The sequence below is a fragment of the Lactuca saligna genome, chromosome 6, assembly GCF_052625555.1.
Source record: "Lactuca saligna cultivar CGN05327 chromosome 6, ASM5262555v1, whole genome shotgun sequence".
NCBI lineage: Eukaryota > Viridiplantae > Streptophyta > Magnoliopsida > Asterales > Asteraceae > Lactuca > Lactuca saligna.
This window is the reverse complement of record NC_136422.1, coordinates 176,249,913-176,263,587: the sequence shown is the minus strand read 5'-3', so window position 1 is coordinate 176,263,587 and position 13,675 is coordinate 176,249,913.

Genomic DNA, 13,675 nt, shown 5'->3' with positions numbered 1-13,675 from the left:
TTGATATTTTCGAAAACCACAGGGACCATTTTTGAAGTTTTGTCTATATATATATATATATATATATATATATATATATATATATATATATATATATATATATATATATATATATATAGGTTTTATGGAAAACAAAAAACCCTAAAAATCAAAAAAAATACATAGAAAAATACTTAGAGATAAAAATAATTAATTTTTATATGAAAAAATTGCAGGTTTTTAAATAAATTTGCTGATTTTTTTTTGAAAAAAAAATTATTTTGTTTTTTAAATAAAATTGATATTTCTTTTTTTTTTTCAGCAAATTTATTAAAAAGCCTGCGAATTTTTATAAAAAAAATATAAAAAAAAAGTTTTTATAATCTCTAAATATTTTTTTTATGCAATTTTATGATTTTTTGGGTTTTTTTAGGATTTTTTTGTTTTTTAAATAATCGTTCCCTATATATATATATATATATATATATATATATATATATATATATATATATATATATATATATATATATATATATATATATAATTTCATATAAATATGTGTGTTACTTAGACCGGTTTACAATATATATTAGTCCGATTTTGTCCGTCTTTAGTCCGAATTGATTTGATTTAGATCGAACTAAATTGCGGTTTTATTGACAAAAGATAAAAAAATTAATGTAACCGGGTTACCCGCTCCCGAAACCAGAATTGGTTCCAAACATTTAAAAACTGTCTAGAGCGGTTCTGGTTCCGGTTCTAACTTTCTAGAAACCGTCGGTTCCGGTTTTTGTCAAATGAGGCGAGTACTCACTTATGCTCTTCCCTAGTCAAAACCATCATTTTCAAGTTTTTCAGCAAATTAAAACATTAACAAATTCTTCATTTTGGAACCAAAATACCAGAAAATTCTTGATTTTGGATTTTTAATACGAATTAAATTATTTTGTAACAAATTGATAGTTTTTACGAAACCGACGAATTTTGCTGTTTTGTGTAAATATAATGTTTCAAAATGAAAAGTGAGAGCAAGTAAGAACTTAACCATGGATGAGATCTAGATATATAAAAGACAAATCCAAATTTTTTAAGATTACAAAAGTTTTCTTTTGGAAGAGATTTTGGTCAAAATGTGGTTGGTGGGCACGATATATGCAATATAGAGTTTTTTTTAATAGGACATCTTATTATAATAGTTGATTGGAATTACGTTAGATGAGATTTATTAAAAAATGTAGCAAAACACGGATTTGATCTACATTTACATTTTTCTACTTGTTTTGGATTTACATATGATTCTATTTTTTTTGTTTTCTTTTCTGCTATACTCAGTTTGATAGCTAGCATCTTTGTATTTGCAATAACTTAATCGTCTTCATTTCTCCATTAAAAGAAGAGAACAATCGGTGTTTTGGTATCAATGATGAGTTCTAAATCTGTGAAACGCATCTCTGAATGTTTCATCAAACCACTGCACGACCTCCCACCGCAGGCAAAGCAGCCTTTCCACTTCACACCCTTCGAGCTGTCCAGTGTCAACGTCAACTACAGCCAAAAGGGTCTCCTTTTTGAAAAGCCACCACCATCGGAGAATCAAGATTTCTCCATAACCGCTTACCTAGATGACCTCCGACGCTCCTTCTCCGCCACCCTCGATTATTTCTACCCGCTCGCCGGCCGTTTGGCAACTGAAATAGAAGAAAACCCACCTTCATATGTTATCTACTTAGACACTAAAAACAGCCCCGGCGTCAAGTTCGTCTACGCCACGGTGGACGCCACCATATCGGACATCCTTCAGCCTGCCGATGTACCCATGGTTGTTCGTTCGTTTTTTGATCTTAATAACGCCATTAGCCACGATGGCCACACACTGCCATTGTTATCCATTCAAGTTACAGAGCTTGTCGATGGAATCTTTATCGGTGGATCCGCCAACCATGTGGTTGCCGATGGAAGCACCTTTTGGCATTTCATGGCTGCTTGGAGCGAAATATTCAAATCCAAAGAACAATCTCCTGTATTCACTGATGAAAGTTCTCTGTCTGCTGTCGAATCCTTTGAAGCTCTTCCCATTTTCCAATCACCAGTCGACAATTTAACGGCTTGCGGCTTTTGGTGTTGTCAAATTGTTTTAATCGGTTTAAGTTATGATTTAATAAGAACTAGTATTATGAATCTTAATTATACTGTCCAAAATAGAACTGAAATGATATATGTAGGTAGATTTATTTTCTGTTCAAAGTGTTCATATGTTTTTTAATGTACCATGATATATTAGAAAAGATGCAAGTAAAATTCTATGTTAAACAAATAATTCAAAGTATCTTATATTTGGTTGTCAGTCAAAATAGTTATATATAACTAATTGCTAACAATATAATTATGTATGAGTTTGTATAAATAAAGTACGCATCTCAATCAGTAGCAGTTTGTTATATATTTGTTACTATTGAATTTTTTTTAAACAAAAACAACATATGAGCATATTTGAAAATTTGTAATGTTGGATTGTGATTGTCGACATATTTAAGTTCATTGCGATGAAAGTTTGTGATGTAATATTTGCTGAGTCATTGTACTTTATAGAATATGAATAAAGAATAATACATAAATACTACTTTTTTTTGTATTTTACGAGATGATAATATATATATTTTTTTTGCTAAACTTGAAATTGTATTATTCTTTCCTGAAATAGTAATTAAGTAAAATAAGTTGTAGTTTACAACAAACTAGTAGGTGATTCTGGGCTCGCCCAAAATATTTTTTTAAACGAGACCAAAATTGTTGAGTTCAACAAAGTCTACGGACCATTTATTTAAATTAAACGAAATCCCTTACAAAAATCTTTAATATAAATAAAAAAACAAAATTAAGATCAAAAATATCAAGTTCAACAAAATAAAAGGACCATTTATGTAAATCAAGCCAATTCAAGGACCATTTATTTAAATTAGAGTAAATTACACTAATGGTCCCTATGGTTTAGGGTAATTTGCGTGTTTGGTCCCTAACTTATTTTTTTAACTCGGAAGGTCCCTACTGTTTGTTTTTGTTACGCGCTTGGTCCCTGTCGTACATAAAAAGTCTATTTTTCCCTTTATTTTTTAATTTATTTAAATAAACACACCCTTAATCTCACCCTTCTCACCTTACCTTACGTACCCCATCATTTTTTCCTCTTTAAATAATAGTATTTTTAGGTATGAGAGGGACCAAGCGCGTAACAAAAACAAACAATAAGGACCAAACACGTAATAAAAACAACCAGTAGGGACCTTCCGAGTTAAAAAAATAAGTTAGGGACCAAACGTGCAAATTACCCCAAACCATAGGGACCATTCATGTAATTTACTCTTTAAATTAAATCAATTCCCTCACAAAAATCTTTTATATATATAAAAAAATAAAAAATGAACCAAAGTATCAAGTTCAACAAAATCTAAAGACCATTTTTTTAAATTAGCCCGATTCCCTCAAAAAAATCACCGTTCATAAGCAATTCTATCAAAAAAAATCTTTAATATATATAAAAAATAAAAATGAGACCAGAAGTGTTAATTTTAACAAAATCTAGGGATTATTTTTGTAAATCAGGTCGATTCCTTCCAAAAAATCACTGTTCATAAGCGTCTTATGATTTTCATATGTAAACTAGGAGAGTATCCCCGTTTTGCGGGGGTGGGGGTTGGATATGCATTCATGATTGACAAATAGATATACAACTAATGGAATACAACAAATAACAATGTGTTTTGGGTAAAAATTCAAATAAATTGCGGAAAACAAAAACCAATAAATTTAATGTCAAAGTAAATTGCAAGTACATTGCTATTGAGGGTATTTGCCACCTAAATATGGAAAAATACACCAAAGAGAAACAATAAATTACCATATTGTCTTTATCATCCCAAGTTCAATAATAACATATTAAATAACCATTTTCTCCACAGCTTTTCGACTCTTTATGACCTCCAAAGGGTACTCACTAACCATCTTTTCAAGTTCCACCATGTGATTTTGGTAAGTTTCCCTTTTTCCCATTAAACTTTTGAATTGTGCATTTTGACCCTTGCAGCTAGTACACGGGGCGTACCCATATGGTATGCTTAGCATACTGGCTAGAGAACGAATTGGGACTTCAGGAGCGTACGTTGGGTGTATGTTATGGTACACTGGGTGTACACGCGGATTTAGAAAAACCCTAATGTGGGTTGTTGCACCCTATAAATTCATCCATAACTTTTAGAGTTGGCCTCATTTCATGTCCCTAAACGTCCCTTTTAGCCTCCCATCTTGCATTTTGAGCTTTTGAAGTAAAAGTTGGTGTGTTTTGGTCCATCTTTGAAGAACCCTAGAAGGAAGTGAAGTCTATAGCTTGGTGGGATAATGGAGATCCAGAACCTCTACCTATTTTGCAAGGATTTTAAGGTATCAAGTTCTTATCATGAATACTAGTTGGTTACATCTCTCTTTGGGTCAATTTATTATGTTTTAAACCATGGTTGGGTGGACAATTGGACTAGGAAGTCCCAAAAGACTTATCCTTTCAGATTTAGGCTTTCCATAGCCCCCTCGTGCATAAAGGCGTCGTCTTTATGAAGCTAAGAGTCTCATGCAAGCATTAAGTCATGTATTAAGCCCTTATTAAGCTAAAGAGACTTGTTTAGCCTTGCATGAATGTAAAGTTATCGATTTTACGTGTTTTCTTAGCTCAATAATGTAACAGCCTAAATTTACAATAAAATTTTTCATTTTTAAGTAACGAAATCATTTCCATAAAATATAAAATTCCAATCACATTTGTTTTCAAAATCCATAACATCAGACAATTTATTCATAATATCATAGTGTCCCCAATAAAACGCCAGAGAGTGCATATCGCGCCATCACGTCGGGCTCTTGCTCTTAGATCTTGAAGTACTCGAAACAACTAACAAATTGTAAGCTAACAATTAGTGAGTTCCCCATAACATACCCCACACAATCCACATAATCACATAAACCATATCATCCATATAAGCTACATAAGCCATGCATACAAACTATAAGGATTCCCTGGAAACCCTCCAAGGTCTTACTCCGGGTGCCATGAAAACCTCCACATGGTCTTAGCCCACTGCCATGGGAACCCTCACATGGTCTTAACTAAGGATGCCATGGAAACCTTCCAAGGACTTACACAGGGATCCATGGGAACACCTACATGGTCTTAACTAAGGATGTCATGGAAACCCTCCAAGATCTTACACCAGGTGTCATTGGAACCCCCACATGGTCTTAGCCTGGAATGTCATGTGAACCCCCACATGGTCTTATATCCAATTGCCCCGGGAAACCCCGGGATCTTCCATGAAAGTATCACAAAGACAACTAGCAAAGCACATACCACGTAATCAACTACCGTACCATATAACACATAATGGGCCAGCCTTGGTGCCTTTGACGCATTGATATGGTGAGGAGAGTCACCTTGGTCTGCTGAACAGGAAAGCTACTCGCTTAACAGTCCGAAACCACACACACTGAACAATAATACCATTAACCAAAAATTAGGATTAAATACAATCTAATTAAAGAACCCAATTACCTAAGCCCAAGTCCTTTCTTAATGGCCCAAGAGTTTTTCCTTTGCTAATAGGCTCAAAGTCCATATCCAAAGCTATTAATGGGCCTCATGGCCCAATAAGGCCCAACCCAAATAACTATGGCCCCAAAACACAATATCAGCCCAAGACTCTAAAAGGGGTCCAAACCCAACGTTGAATAAGGCCGAATAGCTTACAAACCCAAAACAAAGCCCAAACCCATCTAAGTGCATACGTCTTGCGTACCACTCCAGTACGCTCAACATACTAGCTCCTCAAGCAGTACGCGTTGCGTACATGATACTACACATGGTGTACAAGTCAGACATGCACAAACGACCATTGAGCTCTAAATGCTTGGGATTTTAACGTCCAACTTTAGATCTGCATCCATTAAGATGTCCTAAGGCATAAAGTTGGCAACTTTATGCCTTTGCATGCTCCATATCCTCCCGAAAACCCTTTACAACCCATTAAGACATTTCCAAGGGTCTTAACTCATGCATGAGATCAAAACACCCATCAAGAATGTATTTTTACGGTATGAATGAACTAAGGGACCTCAAATCTACTCTTGGAAAGGTCTAGAGTTGCTCAAACTCCCAAGATGTCACACCCCCAAACCAAGGATGGCGGAAACGTCCGGGGGTGGAGGACTTCATGTATAGTATCATAACCACAATTTCAATAGTAATTTAAGCAAACACAACCAACATATATATAATTGAAAAAGTTACATCACTTGTATAAATTACATGTTTCAAAATCAATTATAATATGTTAACAAAATATGAAAAGTTTGACGCCTTAACGTACCATCCTCAAAAGCACTTGATTACCTGTTTAGTGATTTCCTGAGAATACAAGTTGTTTGAAAAGTGTCAACACAAAGGTTGGTGAGTTCATAAGCTTTTATTATAAAATTTACTAGAAGTCTTTCACATGTAAATATCGCGTTTGTTTCAGAAAAATCCGATATTTTTCTTAAAATTCGTATAATGTCGCCTTATAACCAAAGACCAAAATGTATATGAAATCATCCTTACTTAGTAGAAATGTCGTGAGTTTGAAATGATATGGAAAATAAATTTTTAAATCAACTTAAAACCTACTTAGGTTTTATGAAATCCCGTAAACTTTATGAATTGTTATCTCCCTAGGTGAGTCGCTAAAATCATACTGTGACTATGTGAACCTGCCACAACTTTCTCAGGCGTCGCGAAAATGAAATGACATTTGTCACCCGTAGACCTGCAGGTCCCACTGTAGCTAGCAGCAAGGTGTGGGGTGTCAAACCCAATATAGATCTATATACAAGTATCACGTTCTCCCTCAAGGAGATTCTGATTATAACTACCAGGAATTATATCCCGCACTCGGACGTACGGGGAGAGAGAGAGAGAGAGAGTCTCACAATATAGGTTAACAAGTTTACGTGAAATGTGTGTGAATATAAATCTTTCTTGTATAAATGTACCCTTTTTGTAAGAGTGTGTTGAGTGATGTATCATAAACTATACCTATTATAGTTTATCTCAAATGTATGTAATATGTATGAACTCTTTTATGAAAATGTATTAGTGTTATGAATTTGTCAAACTATACCTTTATAGTTTAATATACGTGTTCTAAAACGAATGATTAATATTTATTATGAATTACTTAGTTTCAGTTCATAATGACAAACTAACAAGGAAACACATTCAATAATTAGAACTTATGATTATACACTTTGCTCAACATAATACAAAGTGTTATGATATTTACATGCTGTTGGCTAACTTTAGCCATTCTGCCCTGTTTTGGAAAAATCATAGAAAAATCATACGAAGTCGAAAACTAGATCCGTAAATTCTGAGAGCTCACAAAATGTGTCTAGTTTACTCATAATTTTTATCACGATTTTTAATGACCTCCAACTTGGGTGAATAAGTCCAAAATCACAGACTGGTCCGGATTGTTGTTTGAAATGATAGGCAGTTTTGTAAAAATCACCATAAATTGTAGAAAAATCGAATGGAGATGTGCAAGTAGTCATTTTAAAGGTAAAAACTTGAACTATTTTCACCTTGTACAATTTTGAAAACAAAAATGTTTAATATGTCCAAAACAGTCCGTGAATGGAGTTGAACTTTTCTGATGAAGGCTGTTAGAAAATTTTAGTTATGTTCTTAGTGTTTTAACTTGTATTCCCCCCCTAAAAACTTGAGAAAACATGAAAATGTAGGGGTATGAACTCACCTTAAGTGATTTCAGTAGATGATTGTTGAAGAATGGAAGTGTTTAATTCAAGAACACTTGGAGATGCCTTGAAGATTTTTGAGAATCTAACATTATAGTTATGGAGTTTGTGTAAGCAATCAATGATTTGAATAGAATGAAGTGAAATAATCATAAGGAGGATGAATTTTACTTACTAAGAGTGGAAGAACACTTGAAAATCAGCCTTGAATCTCGAAATTTAGGTAGAAAAAGTTTGAGAGAAAAGTGGTGTTTTATACTTAGTGAAATGAGAGCAAATGAGAGAAAATGAGGAGAGATGATGTTTGTTCCAGCTCTAAAAACGTGGGAATAAGTGTAATTTGAGTGCAAGGGACATTGAAGTGACATAGGTAAGGTGGGGAGGTATGGCTGGTCATAGAGTGGGTGTGGGGTGGTTGCTTGTGTCATAAGTTAAGGCAAAGTCAACACTCCACCTTAAATAAATCCCCCATTAGATCTTTATTATTTAGATAATGATTTTCATAAAAATATGTTTAAATTATGAATATTTAGAGTTTATTATGTTAAAATATAATTTCTGGAGAAAATCCCGCTTTAAAATCACGAAAAACGGGCTTAAAATGTTAAAAATATCAAAAATGGGCTAAAAGTGACAAATTTCCGAAATCTGGCCGAGGTTCGGCCTTCTGATGTTGAAACCGAGAGGAGGGAGGGTAGAAACCGAGAGGGAAGAAGAGGGAGAGTAGGAACCGAGAGGGGAGAAGAGAGAGGGTAGGAACCGAGAGGGGGGAGGAGAGAACAGAGAGGCGCGAAGAGACAGAGAGGAGGGAAGAGACAGAGAGGCGGAGTAGAGACCGAGAGGAGGGAAGAGACAGAGAGGAGGGAAGAGACAGAGAGGCGGAGTAGAGACTGAGAGGAGGGAAGAGACAGAGAGGAGAGAAGACAGAGACCGAGCGACCGAGTAGACACAGAGAGTGAGAAGACAGAGACCGAGCGACCGAGAGAAGGCGGCAGAGACCGAGCGAAGAGAAGAGAACAGAGAGGAGAGAAGGAGCAGAGACCGAGGCTCGGTCTCTCATACCTCAGCCAACAGAGGCTCGGTTCTGGTCCTAAGAGGCCTCTCTTCTTGGTTTCGGTTCCTAAAGCCTATTTTTCTCGTTTTCGCCCCGTTTTAAGCCGTTTTTGACCCGGTTAAGGGTCGGAATGACCCGAATGATTCTAAAAAGTTACGGAAACTTTTGAGAGAGATTTAGGAGAGATTTGGAAGAGATTTCACATACTTGGAGAGATTTGACCTTCTTGGAGAGATTTCTCATACAAAGAGATATTTGAGAGAGACTTCACATACTTGGAGAGATTTGGGAGAGATTTGACATTCTTGGAGAGATTTCTCATACAAAGAGATATTTGAGAGAGATTTCACATACTTGGAGAGATTTGGGAGAGATTTGACATTCTTGGAGAGATTTCTCATACAAAGAGATATTTGAGAGAGATTTCACATACTTGGAGAGATTTGGGAGAGATTTCACATACTTGGAGAGATTTGGGAGAGATTTGACATTCTTGGAGAGATTTCTCATACAAAGAGATACTTGAGAGATATTTCAAGTGTGGCATTTGTGAGTGTTTGGCTCCGCAATGCAAGGTTCTTGAGCCCCGTTAAGTCATGATTAAGGATCCCACACACTCCCGATGAGTATGCAACATGGTTTTTATCAGTTTAGTTCATTGATTAGCACTAAGGCTTAGGAAATTTTAACACAAGACTTTTCTCAAGTGATGTTTTCCCATTAATATAGCAAGTTATACAGTATGAACATAACACAAACCCTAATACACAAGGTTTAATCGAGTTGACCGGTTTGACTTGATGACTTGACTTGACTCAAGATTGACGATTGTCACATCATCCCCCCGTTAGAGGGAATTTCGTCCCGAAATTTAAATTCGACTGGGACTTCAAGGGTTTGGGAAAAGATGTGGATACTTTTGCTTCATTTGATCTTCGCGTTCCCAAGTAAACTCAGGCCCTCGTTTCGCGTTCCAACGAACCTTCACTATGGGAATGCGACTATGTTTTGTTCTCTTGATCTCTCGATCCATGATCTCGACGGGTTCTTCCACAAAGTGGAGATTTTCATTAACTTCGATTTCGTCGAGCGGTATTACGAGTGTCTCGTCAGACAGACACTTCTTTAAATTGGATACGTGGAAGGTAGGGTGTATGTTACTAAGTTCTTGTGGTAGTCGGAGTTTGTACGCCACAGGACCAATCCTAGAAAGGATTTCGAATGGTCCGATGTACCTTGGGTTTAGTTTCCCTCGTTTACCAAAACGTATCATCCCTTTCCAGGGGAAAACCTTTAGTAGTACCCGGTCTCCGACCTGGAATTCTAAAGGTTTGCGTCGCCTATCCGCGTAACTCTTTTGTCGATCACGAGACGCCTTCAGTCTTTCCCGAATTTGAATGATCTTTTCGGTGGTTTCCCTTATGATTTCAGGCCCAGTAAGGGTGCTATCAGGGATTTGCCCTCTGGCTAGCTGAGTATCCCCGACTTCGGCCCAACACAGAGGTGATCTACACTTGCGACCGTAGAGAGCTTCAAATGGAGCGACTCCAATGATAGTGTGATAGTTGTTATTATAAGAGAATTCGATAAGCGGCAGATGGGTATCCCATGCCTTACCAAAATCTATCACACAGGCTCTCAACATGTCTTCCAATGTCTGGATGGTTCTCTCGATTTGTCCGTCCGTTTGTGGATGGTAGGCCGTACTCATGTCAAGCCTAGTTCCCAGAGACTTCTGTAGGGACTGCCAGAATCGCGAAGTGAATCTACTATCTCGATCAGAGATAATGGATGTTGGTACACCATGCAGTCGCACGATATCTTTAATGTACGTCCTGGTTAACTTCTCCATCTTGTCTGTTTCCTTTATTGGCAGACAGTGCGCGGACTTGGTCAATCTGTCCACAACAACCCATATGGTATCCATCCCACCTGATGTCTTAGGCAGTTTGGTTATGAAGTCCATGGTTATTCGCTCCCACTTCCACTCGGGTATATCCAGTTGTTGAAGTAGTCCTGATGGCTTCTGATATTCCACCTTGACCTTGGCGCAAGTGAGGCACTTGCTCACATAAGTAGCAATTTCAGCCTTCATGTTTGGCCACCAGTATAACCTTTTGAGGTCTAGATACATCTTATCTGACCCAGGGTGAATGGAGTATCGAGTCTTGTGGGCCTCGTTCATTACAACGTCTCGGTACCCACCGAACTTCGGTGTCCAGATTCGATTCATGAGATAACGAGTTCCATCCCCTTTGACTTCCAATTTCTTGTCCATCCCCCTTAGTGCTTCGCTTGCCACGTTTTCTGGTTTCAAGGCTTCTAATTGGGCATCCTTGATCTGGGTGGCCAGTTGGGAGTGGATGGTCATGGTTAGGGATTTTACTCGGCGACCCGAGTATTCTTTCCTGCTTAAGGCATCGGCTACTACATTGGCCTTGCCCGGGTGGTAGCGAATTTCACATTCGTAGTCATTCAGTAATTCCACCCATCTTCTTTGGCGCATGTTAAGTTCTTTCTGATTGAGAATGTGCTGAAGACTTTTGTGATCAGTGAAGATGGTGCACTTGGTGCCGTAGAGGTAGTGCCTCCAGATCTTCAGGGCGAACACCACCGCTCCCAGTTCAAGGTCGTGGGTTGTATAATTAACTTCATGTGTCTTCAGTTGCCTTGATGCATAAGCGATGACTTTTCCCCTTTGCATGAGCACACATCCGAGGCCTTGATTAGAAGCATCGCAATACACCACAAAATCATCGGTCCCTTCTGGAAGAGACAAGACTGGTGCGCTGCATAGGGCTTGCTTTAGTGTCAGGAAGGCGGCTTCTTGTTTATCTTCCCATTCGAACACCACACCTTTCTGAGTCAAGGTGGTGAGAGGCTTAGCGATCTTGGAGAAGTTTTGTATGAATCTTCGACAGTAGCCTGCGAGTCCCAAAAACTGTCGGATTTTTGTTGGTGTTGTAGGTGTTGACCAATCTTCGATTGCTTTGATCTTTGAGGGATCCACATGTATTCCTTCCTTGCTTACTACGTGGCCAAGGAATCCTACTTCACGGAGCCAAAATTCACACTTTGAGAACTTGGCGTAAAGCTTCTCGGTTCTTAAAATCTCCAGAACTAGTCATAGGTGTTGTCTATGCTCTTCTTCGCTTCTCGAATAGACCAAGATATCGTCGATGAATACGATGACGAATTTATCCAAGAAGGGTCGACACACTCGATTCATCAAATCCATGAACACCGTAGGCGCGTTTGTTAACCCGAATGGCATCACTACAAATTTGTAGTGCCCATAGCGAGTTCTGAATGTCGTCTTGGGGATATCCTCTTCCTGAACTCGTAGTTGATGATAGCCCGACCACAGGTCGATTTTTGAAAAGTAATTGGCTCCTTGGAGCTGGTCGAAGAGGTCATCGATTCGGGGTAGGGGATAACGGTTCTTGATAGTGAGTTTGTTTAGTTCTCGGTAGTCTATGCACATGCGAAAAGACCCATCCTTCTTCTTTACAAATAAGACTGGTGCTCCCCGGGGCGAGAAGCTTGGCCTGATGAACCCTTTGCTCAATAGTTCATTCAACTGGTTGGATAGTTCTTGCATTTCTGCCGGTGCTAAGCGATATGGAGCCCTGGCGACGGGGGTAGCTCCTGGGATTAAGTCGATCCGAAATTCGACTTGTTGTACGAGTGGTACACCTGGCAGATCGTCTGGGAATACATCAGGGAAGTTGCATACTGTCACACCCCCAAACCAAGGATGGCGGAAACGTCCGGGGGTGGAGGACTTCATGTAGAGTATCACAACAATGAGTATAATAGTGCTCAAAGTAAATACAACCAACACAAATATAATTGAAAACGTTACATCAAAGCACATGTTTACATGATTCACATCAATTACATTATAATACAAAATGAACTGTTTGACGATTTATCGTCCCATCCTCAAAACGTTGTTGATTTCCTGTTTTCACTGAATTCCTGAGAATACAAGTAGTTTTGAAAAGTGTCAACACAAAGGTTGGTGAGTTCATAAGAGATTTCGTTGGAAAAGTAAATCGTTTTCCTTGTAAAAGCATTAGAATATGTATCCAGAAAATCCGATATTTTCTTTAAAATCTGCTTAATGTAGTCTTATGACTGAAGACCAAGATGTATAAGTAACCTTTCTTATTAATAGAAAATGTTATGTACTTAAATGGACATGGACGCGTTTGAATTAAATGAAATTTCTGTATGTTCTCATGTTCGTTAATACTTTATATATATGTAGTTTTAAATTAGAGGACCGAGAAATAACAAGTATTGACCATACTTAAAAGTATAAATGTGGTTTCAAATGATGTGTAGTCTTAACTACCAAAACCAAAAGTGTACAGTAATATCTGTACTCAGAGAGATAAAAAGTGATTTTAAATCGACATAAAACTCATTTAGGTTTTAAAAATAAAATCCTGTAAACTTATGGATTGTTATGTCCCTATGTGAGTCGCTATAATCATACTATGACTATGTGAACCTGCCACGACGTTCTCAGGCGTCGCGAAAAATAAAATGACATTTGTCACTCGTAGACCTGCAGGTCCCACTGTAGCTAGCAGCAAGGTGTGGGGTGTCAAACCCAATATAGATCTATATACAAGTATCACGTTCTCCCTCAAGGAGATTCTGATTATAACTACCAGGAATTATATCCCGCACTCGGACGTACGGGGAGAGAGAGAGAGAGAGAGAGAGAGAGAGAGAGAGAGAGTCTCACAATATAGGTTAACAAGTTTACGTGAAATGTGTGTGAATATAAATATTTCT